The sequence below is a fragment of the Gracilinanus agilis genome, chromosome 4 (assembly GCF_016433145.1).
Source record: "Gracilinanus agilis isolate LMUSP501 chromosome 4, AgileGrace, whole genome shotgun sequence".
In the NCBI taxonomy this organism is placed as follows: domain Eukaryota; kingdom Metazoa; phylum Chordata; class Mammalia; order Didelphimorphia; family Didelphidae; genus Gracilinanus; species Gracilinanus agilis.
The window spans coordinates 473,274,181-473,288,006 of NC_058133.1; the positions used below are offsets into that span (position 1 = coordinate 473,274,181).

The 13,826-nt window shown below is 37.0% G+C and overlaps 1 pseudogene; it reads left to right on the forward strand.

Annotated features, from left to right (window-relative positions):
- Positions 1 to 2,161: 2,161 nt before the first annotated feature.
- Positions 2,162 to 3,392, forward strand: LOC123246748 (annotated as a pseudogene).
- Positions 3,393 to 13,826: the final 10,434 nt, after the last annotated feature.

The window sequence follows — 13,826 nt, forward strand, 5'->3', positions numbered from 1 at the left end:
AAATGGACTATTAGTATGGCCATTCCTATGTTCTTATAATCTCTCATATAACAAAGAGGTCACAGGTTGAAAGAAGCTTGAGAACCACCTTTAGAATCACAGCACAGCTTCAATACTGAGTTAACCCGCCCTCAGAAGCATCTTTCTCTTGATCCCTTTGGATCTTAGTTCAGATCCAGGTGGGATGAAGACAAATCTGGTTCCAACTGTGAATGATCCACCTGGAACAGTGGACAAAGGTCAGTCATCCCTCTCTAACTGTCCTGATAGATCTGTTCAGTTTGGGTTCATCTCAATGCTTTTACCTTCAATGATGTGAATGAGATGATGCAGTGAGCAGGGCTGCATTAGCTCAGAATACACATTTTCTTTGCTATGAGACAGTTTCTTTCCTACATGTTAACATCGAATTACATCATTCAAAGAAGCACCATCATAAATTCCATTCTTCACTCCAGTGAAGGGGGATCATTGGCATAGAAAGTCAAAGACAACTAGGCTAGTACAAGGGCACATGAATATGTCCACATCCCCAGTCAGGTAGGACTGAGCAATACTTGAACCTGTGTTTCAAAGAGCTACATGTTGTTATTTCCCTTCAAGGTCACTTTATGTCCTATACAAGAAAATCAGGCTCATTTTTTAATAACCGAACTTAATCGCCTACAGGTTAGAAATGATCTCTGGCTCTTCTTCCATATTAAATCCACCCTCAAAGAATAAAGGCATGTTGATATCATGGAGGATTCAAAGCAATCTTGAAGACCCAGAAGGCAATTCCCAAAGACAAGTTCCCTATAAGTCTTAAATAATGGCAGCATCATTGGAAAAAAGAAGGAAATAGTTTTTATTAAGGGCTTCCTTTGTGCCAGCCTACTAAGGGCTTCACAAATTTTTATTGCATTCTCATGACTCTGCCAAGTAAGTGATATTATTATTCTCATTGGTCAGTAGAAGAAACTGAGTTAGACAGAGGTTTAGGGACCTGGCCAGGGTCACATAGCTAGAAAATTTCTGAGCCCCAATTTGAATTCAGGTCTTACTGCCATTAGGTCCAGTGTTCTATCCATTGCACCATCTAGGTGCCTCAAAAAAAGAATATATAAAATATGAGCCCAAAGATTCCCAAAGTGACTAATAAACTTATGGTTAGACTTGTTAAAAAGTGAGCCACATTGCAGTTTTATCTTGTACAAATAGACAGGGTCAATTCTAGGCAAAATTTGCCATGGGAGCAATAGTTTGCATTCACTTCCTTTATTCCTCTTTTTGCTTCTTCTCCTACTTCTTTTTCCTACTCTTACTTCTTTTTCTTTCTGCTCTGGTGACTCCTTCTTGGAATGCTACCCCTTCTTTCCCATCCCTTAGTGTTTGGCACACTTCCCCTTTTGAAAATTAATTGAAGACACTGAAAATGTTTAGCTTTGAGAAGATATTTAGTGAGGGACATCATAATGTAAAGGTGGATTGTGTGTTGGCTTTTTTCCACATGCTCCCATAATGTCAACCAATGCCAACCATTGATGTCATATTGGGGCCCCATCCATTGGGACTCGAGGAGGTTGTGGTCTTCCTGAGGAAACTAAGTAGCCAGTAGATAGAGTGCTGAGCCTTGAGTCAGGTGGACCTGAGTCTACCTCAAATGCTTACTAGCTAGTGACCTTAGGGTCCCAGGAAGGACTCAAGAATGAAGTATGAGTAGGCTGTCTTAATATTTTTTTTGTATTAGCATCTCTTTTGGTTAGCACAGTGCCTGGCACATAGTAGATACTTAAATGTTTATTGACTGGCCAAAAGAATGTCACACCCACACAGCTTTGAATAAAGTTCGTCAGACCATCACTGAACTCTGTGCAGAGGGGTCAGTGAATATCATTGAAGCAATCCAGTAGCAGAGAATTCCAAATTCAAGAGTTGAAGATTCCCATTAAGCCTAGATTTCTCCCTCGAGTGGCTATCCTTTAGTATTCACATGAGTATGTGTTTGTCCATGTTTGTCCTTCCTGTGACTCTCTCTAAGTGTTCTGGGTAAGTGATATCCATGATATCCATGTTCCCATGTATATCAGTAGCTAGTAGTATAGTCAAGATGGGGTGAGGTAGAGGGTGGAATAACTCTTTCCTTACTCAAATAATTAAATCTTTTATTTTCACTGCAGGAATGAAGGACATTAAAGAATGAAGAAACCAAACAGTTGTCACTGAATCTGATATCCTGGGGTTTTCCAGGCACTCCAAACTACAGGGATTGTTCTTCCTGATGTTTTTACTTGTATGCCCGGTAACACTTTTGGATAATCTTCTCATATTAACAGCAATCAGAATCAATTGTGTTCTTCACTTCCCTATATATTATTTCCTCTGCTACTTGTCATTTTTTAAACTCATCAATTTGGAGTTCTCTGCTACTGGACTGATTCATTGATATTCACTGACTTTTTTTCTGCTCTACCTCCAACACTGTCCCATCATACTGGTGAACTTCAGAGAGAAGAAGACCATTGCTTAGGAAGATTTCCAACTGTCCCAGCTCTTCTTCCTTGTTCCTTTTGCAGGATATGACTCATGATATATTTATGGTCATTTACCATCTGTTGTGCTATCCAGTTCTCATAAGCAAGGGGGTCTGTACTTACTCAACAGCTGGGTCCTGGGTGTGTGGTTTAGAGAATTCAGTGATGCATACAGGGCTCACAACAACTCTCACTTTGTGTGGTCTGAACCAGATTAGCCATTTTCTCTGTGACATCCCTCTAATCTTGAAGCTCTCTTGCTCAGACACTTCAGTCAATGAGTTCGCACTCTGTGTGGCCAGTGCCACCATTGGTCTGAGCCCCTGCTTGTTCACTGTTGTGTCCTATATGCTCATTAACTCTGCCATCTTGAAGATTCAGTCTGCTCAAGGGAGATACAAAGCCTTCTCCACCTGTGCCTCTCACTTCACTGTGGTGGTCATCTTCTTTGGAACTGCCAACTTCAACTATGACCAGCCCAGCTCAGGCTACTCCCTGGATATGGACATCTTAGTCTCTGTCCTCTTCTGTATTGTTACTCCCATGCTAAAGCCTATCATCCACCACATGAGAAACAAGGATGTCACAGTCATCTTGAAGAAACTATGTGAAGTTTATATTTTACTTGGGCTGGTAGGTGGTCCAGGGGATAGAGTGCTGGGTCCGCAGTCAGGAAGACTCAATGTGGCCTCAGAAACTTGCTAGCTGTGTGAACCCTTTTTCTGTATCCTTTTTAAGTCTTTCTATTCTCAGCTCCTAGCAGAGGACACATTGCAAATGCTTAGTAAGTTTATTGACTCACTAGAAAGGGGGTCCAAAAGCTTCATTAAACTGTCAAAGGGGTCCATGCCACAAGAAAAGTTGAGAATCCTTTGCTAAACCAACATATCTCTTCCTATATAAATGATACCTCAGATAGGAATAAAGGGGAGGGTTTGAAGGGGTTCAAACCTAGAGGGTAAAGCAATAGAAAGTGACTGTGAGCTTGAATTAGAAGTTCCTTGAGAGCAGAAGACAAAGATTTGGTTTATTTTTGCCTTTCTTTTTATATCTCCAGCCCTTAGCATAGAACCTGGTATCATAAGTGATTAACAAAGAGGTTACTTTAATTTTAATGCATTGGGGGAAAACAGGGGAGTTTCTTAATAATTAAAACTTTCTTAAAGTAGGATGGACTAAATAATTATAATACACAAGAATACATGATATATTCATAACCACTATCTCTGGGATATTTACATTCTGGGGAACATTATGTTTAGACATTATACATTTCATAGTGTTATATTTCTACAATGTCAATTCTTCTAATGAGTACAATTTCTGTACTTCTCTTCTGTCTCTGAAATTAATATATGTCCTTAATAAGCTTGTAAGCTTTTGACTTCTTACATGACACTTTTAGATGATATTTATCCAATGTCATATGTGTCATAAAATATCATTTAAAATATGTCATACCATATCTTATTTATTTATTTATTTATTTGTTATTTATTATTTATTTATTGCCTTCCTACAATTTGGCAGGCACTACATCATCTGTAGAACTAAGAACTCTCCATAAGCCAAATATGACTTTATGACATCAATGAAGAGTCAAGAGGGTCTGGTCTCCTCAAGAGGCAATAAGGTAATTGGTCAAAATAAGAGAAGTCAGGAAGCATGCCAAGGTGAACATAACTGAAAAGTGGAATAAGGTAGAATAGCCATGAATAAAGGAATGAATGAATGAAGAAAGGAAGGAAAAAAGCATTTATGAAGAGCTTACCCTCTGTCTCACATTGTGTTTAGGACTGTGTATAAATATAAAAAAGATGATAGTTCCTGTCCTCAAGGAACTTAGATTCTTCAAAGGGAAGACAACACATATAGGTAAGAGGTAGTCAGGAAAAGAAGTGGAAAGGGATTGGGGTGGGAAGTGAATAATTATGCATGTGGTAAGGAGATGATAAAATGGCCTGGAGTAGGGGGCAGCTCAGTGGATCAAGACCTAGACCTAGAGATGGAAGGTCCTAGGTTCAAATCTGAGCTCAGACACTTCTTAGCTGTGTGACCCTGCGCAAGTCACTTAACCCTCATTGCCTAGCCCTTACTGCTATTCTGTCTTGGAACCAATACATAGTATTGATTCTAAGATAAGGTAAGGGCTTTAAAAAAAAGATGGCCTGGAATAGACAGCTGGATGGCTAGAAGACTTGATGTGATATTAAGGTGAAGCATGCCTAGTGTCTGAAGTCAGTTAATATAATGGGCTAAGAGTATGAACTATAAGTATTACACTATGAAAAAAGATGAACTAAATGCCTCCAGTGAAAGAAAGACTTATTTGATTCCATGGAGATCCCAGAACAACAGTGAGAAACCCCATAATGCTTCAAAAGAAAAATAAAGTGTCACATTGGATCTGTGAAATGAGGAGTCAAAGATATTGCCTGGGTTGTGAACCTGGGAGACTGGAAGGATGTTAATCCCTTGAGAGAAATAAAAAAGTTCAGAAAAGGAGTGATTTAGGAGGGTAGAAGATAGATAATGTGGATAATTATTGCAAATGTTTGAGAAAGAATGTGAGAAGAGGAAGTGGACATAATGAATGTGGACAAGTTTACAAAGAAAAAAAAACACCAAAAAATAAGACAATATTTGCCTTCCAGAAATTTACATTATACTGGACTTATAGTATTTTTATATTATTAAGTTCTCCCTATGAGACATATCATTGTATAGGTCAGAGAGAAAATAAAAACCAGTATATTGAGTAAGATAATAGTTATAGATGTGAATGAGCAGCTAGGCAACATAGAGGATAAAGTACTGGGCTTGGAAGCAAGAAGACTCATCTTTATGAGTTCAAATCCAACTTCAGTAAGTCATTTAACTATGTTGACTTCAGTTCCTCATCTGTCAAATGATCTGGAGAAGGAAATGGCAAACCACTCCAGTATCTTGGCCAAGAAAACCCCAAATTAGAGTTTCCAGGAAGATGGCTTAGACGGAGGGAATTTTAAAACCTCTGCACCCTTATACACCAAGATAAAAAACAATGCACATCAAGAAGAAAGAGGACCAAATCTAATAAGGGGACAGAGCAGGGGGAACCCTACTGCAGCACAACTAAAGAGGTACACCAAGAAAAAGGCTTCAATTCTTGAACTGTAGGGTCTGAGGGCTTAGAAGGGGAAATCGCAGGACACCTCCCCCATGTGCTGTGTGGAGTCTCCAGCAGCCCGGGAAATCTCAGGGCTGGTGGGCCCACCAGTTAGGAGAGAGGGCCTTGCTGGCACCTGGACTCAGGGAGTTAAACACAGGCACTGGAGAGGTGACTGGAGGAGAAAGCCAGAGAAAAACAGCAAAAACACCCGGAAGATGGTGGCTTAGAGAGAGCCAAACCCCAGACTACAGACAGCTTGGCTTCCTCATACAGAGATAGAGAACACAGGGCTTCAAGAGGAAAGAAAACCAGATCAAAGACAGCGGACAGTGTAGAGGGACCCCACTGCTAGAGAGCTCAGTTCAGCTAAAAAGGCTCCTTCTTGTCCAGCCATGGTTTTTTGTTTTGTTTTGTTTGTTTGTTTATTTGTTTTTCCCTCCTCTCCAGGTTTTAGCCTCAGGGCAGATTAAGCAGTAAAATTAATCCAATCAATACAGGATTAATCCCAACAATTGGACAGGCAAGAAGTCTTCACAGGGCAGAGAAAGTAACTACAAACCTCCATTGCCAGCTGGGGGATTATCTTTCATCAAAGATTATTAAATACATCTGCTTAAACTAGCAGAACAAGGAAGGAAAAAAATATGAGTAAGCAACAGAAAAAGAGAAAAGAAATGACAATTGGCAGCTTCTTTCAAGGAAATGGAAAGAAAGCAAATGAAATAGAAATAGAAGAAGAGGAAGTAGTTCCAGCAAACTGGACACAGGCTTTGGAAGATCTCAAAATTCAATTAACTCAAGAACTTCAGGAACTCAAAAAGCGATCAAGAGAGACAAGAGAGGCTGAAGACAATTTGAAAAAGGAAATACATGACCTAAAACAAGAAAATAAAGTCTTAAAAGTCAGAATTGGCCAGCTTGAAAATGAAGCAAAGAAGGCAAAAGATGATCTACAAAGAAAATCAGAACAGAAGGAGAAGGATGACCAACAAGTGTGTAAATAGAATTAGCTCAAATTTTCCCTCTTACACAAGCCAGGGATGAAACTCAGTCTTTAAAAAACAACTGAACAACTAGAAGCAAATGACTTCACAAGTATAAATATGAAAAATGGTAAAGGCTGCTATAATAATATAAATTAGTATTTTAATTAAAGCCATTTTGATAGATAAAGTCATTAGACCACATGCTTATAAGAATTCAAAACTGCCGCCTCCATTTTGTTACCTCTCATCTCTCCCCAAGCCTGTTAGCCAAGAGAGCACTCCCCCCTAACCCAGGAGATTATAAACTCTTCCCTGCGTGGAGACGTAGGTGTCCCCACGCCCAAAGAACCGGAACCGGAAACCCGTTGAACCACGGGAAATGTAGTTTGATAATGTCTATAGAAAATACATATATATACTTAAAGATGACATCTCCCAAACTTCACTTTTACACAAGGCAGCAAGAATATATTAAACAAAATGTAAAAAATGAAAAATTTGAGGAGAATATGAAACCCCTCATTGATTCAATCCAGGGGTCAGCAACCTTTTTGGCCATGAGAGCCATAAATGCCACATTTTTAAAAATGTAATTTTGTGAGATCTGTACAGTGCTCACAGTGCACACTCCTGTAACAATGTGTGCTCCTGTAACAGTGCCTGAAAAAAAATTGACTTTATGGCTCTTGCAGAAAGAGCTATATCTGGCCCTCAAAAGAGCCAGATATGGGGGGGGGGCAGCTGGGTAGCTCAGTGGATTGAGAGCCAGGCCTAGAGACGGGAGGTCCTAGGTTCAAATCTGGTCTCAGACACTTCCCAGCTGTGTGACCCTGGGCAAGTCACTTGACCCCCATTGCCTACCCTTACCACTCTTCCACCTATAAGTCAATACACAGAAGTTAAGGGTTTAAAAAAAAAAGAGCCAGATATGGCTCAAGAGCCATACATTGCCGACCCCTGATTCAACCAAAGATCTGGAGAGCAGAGCTAGAAGAGACAACTTAAGAATTATTGGTTTACCAGAACATCATGATAAAAGAAAAAGTTTAGATATCATCTTACAAGAAATTATCAGAGAAAATTGCCCTGAAGTTCTCAAACAAGAGGGAAAAGTAGAAATAGAAAGAATCCACAGATCACTTCCTACATTTAATCCACAACTGACAACTTCCAGGAATATTATAGCCAAATTCAACAACTACCAGACCAAGGAAAAAATATTATAAGCTGCTAAAAAGAAGTCATTCTGATATCAGGGAACCACAGTTAGGATAACACAGGATCTGGCTACATCTACATTGAAGGACCAGAAGGCATGGAACAAAATATTCCAGAAAGCAAGAGAACTGGGTCTACAACCAAGAATCAACTATCCAGCAAAACTAACTATATTATTGCAGGGGAAAGTATGGGCATTCAATAAAATCAAGGACTTCCAAACATTCATCAAGAAAAAACCAGACTTAAACAGAGAGCTTGCTACCCAAACCCGTAACTCAAGAGAATCAACATAAGGTAATTAAGAGAATGGGGGGAGAAGAAAAATATTCTTTTCTTTAAGGGACACAACAAGTTCAATCAATTTATATCCCAAGAAGAAAAGAAGATATTGGCAAATATTAAAAATTGTTATTACCAACAGGGTAACTAAAAGAAGTTTACATAGAGGGAACAGGGACAAACTGTATAGGATGAAATGTGAAGCGATATATATATATATGTATGTATAAATATATACAAAACTAGGTGGGGGAAGAAGGTAATAATAAGAAAAATAGGAAAACAAACAGAAAAGAATACATTTATATTCCATAAAGAAGCGCATGGGACCAACAGGGGAAAATAACAATACACTATAAGGGTAAAGAGGTTAGAGAGAGGAAATATTCAATACTTAAGTGCATTGAAATCAACTTAAAGAGAGAAGAGCAATCAGATCCAGTGGGGCAGAGAATTGATTCATGCCCTATAGAGAAGTAAAAGGGTAACAAACTGCCTGGTAGGAAGGGAAGCAATACTAGGGAGGGAGAGGTCTTGGGGGGGGGGGGGAGCAAGGCATGGCTTTAAAGAACAATAAGAGGGGAATAAGAAGGGAGGGAGGAGAAAGGGAAGTACAACAAGGGAGGGGATTATAGGAAATGGTTAAAAACAAAACATTGGTATAGAAGGAAATAGTGAAAGAAGAAAGGACAGGACTAGGAGAGAGAATAAAAATGTCTGGGAATGCACAGTTGATAATTATAATTGTGAATGTGAATGGGATGAACTCGTCCATAAAATGGAAGCAAATAGCAGAGTGGATTAGAAACCAAAATCCTACCATATGTTGTCTACAAGAAACACACATGAGACAGTAAGACATACATAGAGTAAAAATGAAAAGATGGAGCAAAATCTATTTGGCTTCAAATGAGAAAAAGAAGGCAGGGATTGCCATCATGATTCTCTGACAGAGCCAAAGTAAAAATAGATAAGGTTAAAAGAGATAGGGAAGGTAACTACATCCTAATAAAAGGCAGTATAAACAATGAAGAAATATCAGGACTCAATATGTATGCACCAAACGGTATAGCTTCCAAATTTCTAAAGAAGAAGCTAGTGGAGCTCAAGGATGAAATAGATAGCAAAACTATACTAGTGGGGGACCTCAACCTTCCCCTATCAGATCTAGATAAATCAAAACAAAAAATAAATAAGAAAGAGATAAAAGAGGTGAATGAAACCCTAGAAAAATTAGAGTTAATAGATATATGGAGAAAAATAAATAGGGACAAAAAGGAATATACCTTCTTTTCAGCAGCACATGGAACATTCAGAAAGATAGACCATGTACTAGGGCATAGAAACATGGCAAACAAATGCAAAAAAAGCAGAAATAATAAATGTAACCTTCTCAGATCATAATGCAATAAAAATAGTTATTAGTAAGAATACATGGAGAGGCAAACCAAAAACTAATTGGAAATTAAATAATATGATTCTCCAAAACAATTTAGTGAAAGAACAAATCACAGAAACAATTAATAATTTCATTGAAGACAATGACAATTAAGAGACATCTTACCCAAACCTATGGGATGCAGCCAAAGCAATTCTAAGGAGAAAATTTATATCACTGAGTGCATGTATTAACAAATTAGGAACGGCAGAGGTTAATGAATTGGGCATGCAACTAAAAAACTCGAAAATGAACAAATTAAAAATCCTCAGATGAAAACTAAATTAGAAATACTAAAAATCAAAGGAGAAATTAATAAAATCAAAAGTAAAAGAACTATTGAATTAATAAATAAGATTAGAAACTGGTATTTTGAAAAAACAGATAAAATAGACAAAGTACTGGTAAATCTAATAAAAAAAAAAGGAAAGAAGAAAACCAAATTAATAGTATCAAAGATGAAAAGGGAGACCTCACCTCTAATGAAGAGGAAATTAAGTCAATCATTAAAAACTATTTTGCCCAACTATATGGCAATAAATTTAGCAATCCAGGTGGTATGGATGAATATTTACAAAAATATAAATTGCCTAGATTAACAGCAGCAGAAATAGAATACTTAAATAATCCAATATCAGAAAAAGAATTTGAACAAGCCATCAAAGAACTCCCTAAGAAAAAAAAAAAAAAAAAAAAAAATTCACAAGTGAATTCTATCAGACATTCAAAGAACAATTAATCCCAATACTATACAAATTACTTGATATGATAAGCAAAGAAGGAGTCTTACCAATTTCCTTTTATGACACAAATATGGTACTGATTCCAAAGCCAGGTAAATCAAAAACAGAGAAAGAAAATTACAGACCAAACTCCTTAATGAACATAGGTGCAAAAATCTTAAATAGAATACTAGCAAAAAGACTCCAGCAAGTGATCAAGAGGGTTATCCATCATGATCAGGTGGGATTTATACCAGGAATGCAAGGATGGTTCAATATTAGGAAAACCATGCACATAATTGACCATATCAACAAGCAAACCAACAAAAACCACATGATTATCTCAATAGATGCTGGAAAAGCCTTTGACAAAATACAACCCCCATTCCTACTGAAAACACTAGAAAGTATAGGAATAGAAGGTCCTTTCCTAAAAATAATAGACATTATATATCTTAAACCACCAACAAGCATCATATGCAATGGGGATAAATTAGAAGCCTTTCTAGTAAGATTAGGTGTGAAACAAGGATGCCCATTATCGCCTCTATTATTTAATATTGTACTAGAAACACTAGCAGTAGCAATTAGAGAAGAAAAAGAAATTGAAGGTATTAAAATAGGCAATGAGGAGACTAAGCTATCACTCTTTGCAGATGATATGATGGTCTACTTAAAAAATCCTAGAGACTCAACTAAAAAGCTAGTAGAAATAATCAACAACTTTAGCAAAGTTGCAGGATACAAAATAAATGCACATAAATCATCAGCATTTCTATATATTTCCAACACATTAGAGCAGCAAGAGGTAGAAAGAGAAACCACATTTAAAATCACCCTAGACAATATAAAATACTTAGGAATCTATCTACCAAAACAAACACAGGAATTATACGAACATAACTACAAAACACTTTCCAAACAATTAAAACTAGATCTAAACAATTGGAAAAACATTGATTGCTCATGGGTAGGACGAGCTAACATAATAAAAATCACCATTCTACACAAATTAATTTACCTATTTAGCGCCATACCTATCAAACTACCAAAAAACTTTTTTACTGAATTAGAAAAAACTATAACAAAGTTTATTTGGAAGAACAATAGATCAAGAATATCAAGGGAAATAATGAGAAAAAAGTGAAGGAAGTTGCCTTAGCGGTACCAGATATTAAACTATACTATAAAGCAGCAGTCATCAAAACAATATGGTACTGGCTAAGAGATAGAAGGGAGGATCAGTGGAATAGACTTGGGGTAAGTGACATCAGCAAGACAGTGTATGATAAACCCAAAGAGCCCAACTTTTAGGACAAAAATCCATTATTTGACAAAAACTGCTTGGAAAATTGGAAAACAATATGGGAGAGATTAGGTTTAGATCAACATCTCACACCCTACACCAAGATAAATTCAGAATGGTTGAAAGACTTGAATACCAAGAAGAAAACTGTAAGTAAATTGAGTGAACACTGAATAGTTTACTTGTCATATCTCTGGGAAAGGAAAGATTTTAAAACCAAGCAAGAGTTAGAAAAAAATTACAAAATGTAAAATAAATAATTTTGATTATATTAAATTAAAAAGTTTTTGTACGAACAAAAACAATGCAACCAAAATCAGAAGGGAAATAACTGGGAAAAAATCTTTATAACAAAAAAATTCTGACAGACGTCTAATTACTCAAATATACAAGGAGCCAAATCAATTGTATAAAAAAATCAAGCCATTCCCCAATTTATAAATGGACAAGGGCCATGAATAGGCAATTTTCAGATAAAGACATCAAAAGTATCAATAAGCACATGAGAAAGTGTTCTAAATCTCTAATAATTAGAGAAATTCAAATCAAAACAACTCTGAGGTACCACCTCACACCTAGCAGATTGGCTAAAATGATAGCAGGGGAGAGTAATGAATGTTGGAGGGGATGTGGTAAAATTGGGATGTTAATGCACTGCTGGTGGAGTTGTGAACTGATCCAACCATTCTGGATGGCAATTTTTGGAATTATGCCCAAAGAGTGATAAAAGAATGCCTGCTCTTTGATCCAGCCATGCCATTGCTGGGTTTGTACCCCAAAGAGATCATAGATAAACAGACTTGTACAAAAATATTTATAGTTGAACTCTTTGTGGAGACAAAAAACTGGAAAGCGAGGGTATGCCCTTCAATTGGGGAATGGCTGAACAAATTGTGGTATATGTTGGTGATGGAATACTATTGTGCTCAAAGGAATAATAAACTGGAGGAATTCCATGTGAACTGGAAAGACCTCCCGGAACTGATGCAGAGTGAAAGGAGCAGACCCAGAAGAATGTTGTACACAGAGACTGATACACTGTGGTAAAATCGAATGTAATGGATGTCTGTACTAGCAGCAATGCAAAGACCCAGGACAGCTCTGAGGGATTTATGGAAAAGAACGCTACCCACATTCAGAGGAATAACTACAGGAGAGGAAACACAGAAGAAAAACAACTGCTTGAACACTTGGGTTGATGAGGACATGATTGGGGATGTAGACCTGATAGGGCCACACTAATGCAACTATCAATAATATGGAAATAAGTCTTGACTGACCACACATATTAAAACCAGTGGAAATGCAAATTAGCTATAGGGGTGGGAAGAGTTTGAGGGGGTGAAGGGTAAAGTAAAAACATGAATTATGTAACCATGGAAAATTTTTCTAAAAATAAATAATTAATTTTAAAAAAAGAAAACCCCAAATTGAGTCACAAAGAGTCAGACATGACTAAAACAGCACAATGATGTAGGTGTGAGTAAAATTATTCAATCATCCAGTCCAACTCCTTTATTTTATAGATAAGGAATCTGAGGAACTAAGTAAATTGCCCCAAATCTTAAAGGCAGAAATTAACATCCAGCATTCAAACCCAGATCCCTCGTTCCAAGTCCATCATATTTTCCATGATACCATATTGCAAAAAAGAAGAAATAAGGAAATGTCCTAAAGAAGATATTTTGGATGATAATTAGGGCAGGGATCACAAAGACAACTTAAAACATATAATGGAGAGTCTGAGGGCAGTAGAGGATTCTGCAAAGTAAAACGACAAATTTATAACTCATAAAAAAACATAAGGGGAAGAGTTTTTTTTTGGCAGAGAGGTCAAAGAAAGGAACTTTGAAATAATATATGAATTCTATTTAAGCCAAACTGATCTTAAAGATAAGATGTATAGAGAGATATGTTATAGATTTCCAAAGACTTAAAAAGTGTTTTTCTAAACACAAATACTACTATATTGAAGAAAATGCTATAAGAAAACTATCCCGAACTTTTGAACATTTAAAATGCTTTTTGATTGATCGCCATCAGTGAAAAATACCATACTTGAAAACTTGTAGTATTCCAATACCAAACAACACATTTTGCAAGTAAAGGAAAATAAAGGCCCAGGAGTATTTCGTAGTGAGATGAGCACAGCCAAATTTGGGTTTTGTTCAAAGAATTAGCAACTCAGACAATATCTATAATGAGAGAAT